The 3,913-nt window shown below is 38.5% G+C and overlaps 1 non-coding gene across 1 annotated transcript; it reads left to right on the top strand.

Annotated features, from left to right (window-relative positions):
- The first annotated feature begins 215 nt into the window (after positions 1 to 215).
- Positions 216 to 324, top strand: LOC141620065 (small nucleolar RNA R71). Its single transcript, XR_012531875.1, has one exon. It is a non-coding gene; the product is annotated as a small nucleolar RNA R71 (small nucleolar RNA).
- Positions 325 to 3,913: the final 3,589 nt, after the last annotated feature.

The following is a 3,913-nucleotide window of genomic DNA, read 5'->3' as shown; positions in this document are numbered from 1 at the left end:
GTGTCACAACGGCAGTCAATTCTTCACTTTGCTTTCGCGACTTTCCACGCGAACTTCCAAACTCGGCTCTATGGACTGCCATCTCCTCAATAGTGTTCCAACCTTTATTCTGACCGGTATTATTTTGGAACCTACCATTCGCAGATGCATCCAGGATGACCTTGTAATCATCATATAAAGCATTATAGAATAAGTTGCAAAGGTACCACTGCTGGAAACCATGGTGAGGGACAACCCTAACCAAACTCTTGAAACGTCCCCATGCTTCACAAAATTCCTCATCAGGTCCTTGCTGGAAATTTGTAATTTTACTTCTCAAGGCATCTGTCTTTGCAAGTGGGAAGTATTTCTTGTAGAAGGCTAACGCTAGAGATGTCCAATCTGTGACTCCAACTGCTACCCTATCAAGGTAGCGGTACCAATCTCGCGCCGAATCCTTCAAGGAGTATAAGAACATTATCCTCTTTACTTCATCCTGGGTCACCCCAGCCGGTACAGGTATGGAACAGCAGTAGTCTGTGAAAATTTCCATATGCTTTAAAGGATCCTCGTCCGGTAGACCAACAAACTGATTTCGCTCCACTAAATCAATATAAGAGGAACAAAATTCGAAGTGACCAGTAGTAGGGGTAGGTAACACGTGTCCCTTTGGAATGTGCTGCTCTTTTGGCTGAAGATTGTCATATATCGTAGTTATATTCGCAAAACTGAGAGTACTCAAGTCTTCCTCACAAAAACCTGTCTTCTAACTGTGTAGAAGCAAAACTAGAAGCAAGAGTAAGCAACGGCCTCAAGGAAGCAAAGTTCCTTGAGACAAGAAAAATAAACTAAAAATAAAGCAAACAGAATTACACCGTCTCCCCGGCAACGGCGCCAAAATTTGATACCGTCGTTTTGTATCAAAATTAAATTTATAAATCCAAACTAAAACTATAGCTAGTGATAGTAAGGGTCGAACCACAGAGAGACAAGATCAATTTTGTTTGCTACTTTCAGTCTATAAAAGTAACAATTAAGTGGGGTTTTGAATTGGTTTGATTCTAAAGACTAATTGACAAGATAAGAAATTTCTCAAACAAGATAAAAAGAAGATCGGGAACTTCGGTTCACCATGGCTAAGGTCAGGTCAATAAGGTAGCAGAGGTCCTATAATACGGTCTCAGGAAATATGAGCAAGCCTTTCGATCAATGCTCAAATTAACCTTACGGTCTTCTAATTCCCAAGAATTTCTCAAAGCTTTCGCTCAAAGGAAATTCCAATCTAATGATAACTTAAATTACTAATCTTTCAATCTAGTAAAAAGGTTTATCAAAAGAAAACAAGATCGATATGGAAGAAAATCATACTAATAAAATCGACCCTATTTTACGCCATGGCTCACCTCGTTCCAAATCAATAAAATTAGCTATGCATGATTAAAACTATAACAATTGCGAAATTGAAGGCAAGGAACGAGATTGACATAATTGAAATTGAATTTAAGACAAAAGAATAAAACTGAATTTCTTGAAAAAAACTAATAATAACAAGAATTAAATTGAGTAGAAATAATGGAGATGGAAATTGCATTAAAACTTACTAAGAATTGATGAACAAAGGCAATTGAATTGCAATCCGTAGTCTACCTTTCTTCCCCAAAACTAGATCTAAAACTTCAGTTCCTCTCTAATGAAAAGCATAACCTAAATCATTCATCTGTTCTACTGATAAACCATGCCAAAAAGTTAATTACAATTGGGCTTTTTTAAAAGTCTAACACGTAAAATCAATAACAGCTGCGAAACCTGGTCGATCGACTGAGTAGCATGGTCGATCGACCAGCCAGAAACAATGCAGTAGCTCCTGCTGAAATTCCACGGTCGATCGACTGAAGAGCTTGGTCGCTCGACTAACTGAGCTGTGCAGTAACCTCCTTTCCTCTTCAAATCAGCCACTTCACTCCAATGCACGCATCCCAAAGTGAGTGAGTCCGAACTCCCTTCTTCCAAGCTTCCCTGAAGTTGCCTCCGGAGGACGATTTAGGCTTGATTCAGCTCACTTCCACTCATTCCTACAATAAATCATAGAAATCGCAAAGTAAACCGTTTCGGGAGAAATAATAGCTTTAAGCTAACAAATACGCATAAAAATACGTGCCAAAACTGCAAATAAAGTGTATAGAATATGCACGTATCAAATCTCCCCAAACCAAACCTTGCTTGTTCCCAAGCAAGCACTAAATGCAACTAAAAGGACTTAATGGAAAGGAGTACATCTCAGAGCTAGCTACAAGTCAATGCTAAACCGTTTAATGCACGTAATCAACTACTGCAAAGCTCAAAGCAAGTGAACAAATTTATGCATATCATGGAATTAAATCGGGCGTTCGACCTTGCAAGACTCATAAATTTGGACTCTCCCGAGTCACTCTTCTCTCAGCAAGGCAAATGGTAAGAATATATGTAGAAGAGAGGGAAGAAAATACATACTCTCACCTAGACTGCGACCGACAAAACATGTATGCTTGACTAGTATGAATAATGATTCTAGCTACCGTACATACGCATAACCACCGTCAAGGACTATTACATGCCGAACTATTGCAAGATTTGGATATGTGAAGCTAAGTGGGAAAGAAAGGGCAAAACAAGTATGGAAATGTGAGGGTAAGAAGCCAAGCTAGTACCTACCAAACCATCAGAAACCGCATCCCGTTCCTCCAACTCGAAATATAAACAATTGCCTCTAAATGTCTAGGCAACACACTATCCCAAAACAGACACCTCCAAATCATGAAATAAGCACATGAGGTGTATTCTCAACTCAGCCGAATTATTATTATTTTTTTCAAATTCCTTATTTTTTTTTTCTTTTTCTTTTCTGAGCTGGTAGTCGATCGACCAGTGACAGCAGTCGATCGACCACCCCTGCATTCCAGTGTTCACTGCCCAGATCAGCTTTCTTTTTTTTTTTCTTTTTTTTCTGAGTTTTTTTTTTCAGGCTGACACATTAGCAACCCCTGCAATTCTCATAAATACTCACTCCAACATTACCGAAACGAACCAAAACTGCTATAATTCGACAAATTCCTCTACTACTACCTAGCTCGGCACAATGGTAGGCTAAGTATGGGATGTAGTTAAGGGCAACTGGCAGATATGGCTTATAGTGGAGTTAAATGGGGTAAAATGAGAAAGGGGAGATGCAATAGTTCTCAAAACATGTAATACCGACCACAAACCGATGCGTATAGGCAATAAGCAATCAAAACTCATACACGTGCAAAACATGAAATGATGGGAGTACTACTCTCAATCCTAAATTAACCGGTCATGAATGTCATCAGTTATAGGCTCTATATCTCAGAAAGTATAAGTAGTTTGCCAAAAATAAATGAGTCAAGTCTAGTAACCCGAAGTAAATTCCACAACAAAATTTGAGAAATCACTTTTAATTCTCGCTAAGCAGTTGTGAAAAGGCATGGAATAGCATATGTTTGAATAATAGTGCAATGTCATCATTAATAAACTCCAATCCGACTCGACTATATGCAAAAGTAAACGTGATATTTTTGATTTTTTTTTAAATTTTTCGATTTTTTCTTTGTTTTTTTGTTTTTGTTTTTTGAATTTAAAACAATGCAAGCTAAAATGCAATAAACGTGTGACTGAAATGCAAAAAAAAAAAACAAATGCAGATGCAATAGACATATGCAAATACCCTCCCCAAACCAAAACGCACAATGCCCCCATTGTGCTCAGCAGCAAATCACCAGCAGAAATAGGGAAGAATAAAAGCACAACAAAATAAAAAGAAACTAATAAAGGGGGATCGAAAACTCACAAAAGACGACCTTCCCAAATCAGCCAAAAACAGGGGAGGTCACAAGCATCTAATCTCCACCGTCATACTCGGGATCGCTACCCTCATCCT

This window comes from Silene latifolia, chromosome 1 (genome assembly GCF_048544455.1).
Source record: "Silene latifolia isolate original U9 population chromosome 1, ASM4854445v1, whole genome shotgun sequence".
NCBI classification, from domain to species: Eukaryota; Viridiplantae; Streptophyta; class Magnoliopsida; order Caryophyllales; family Caryophyllaceae; genus Silene; species Silene latifolia.
This window is presented reverse-complemented; position numbering and strand designations above follow the sequence as displayed.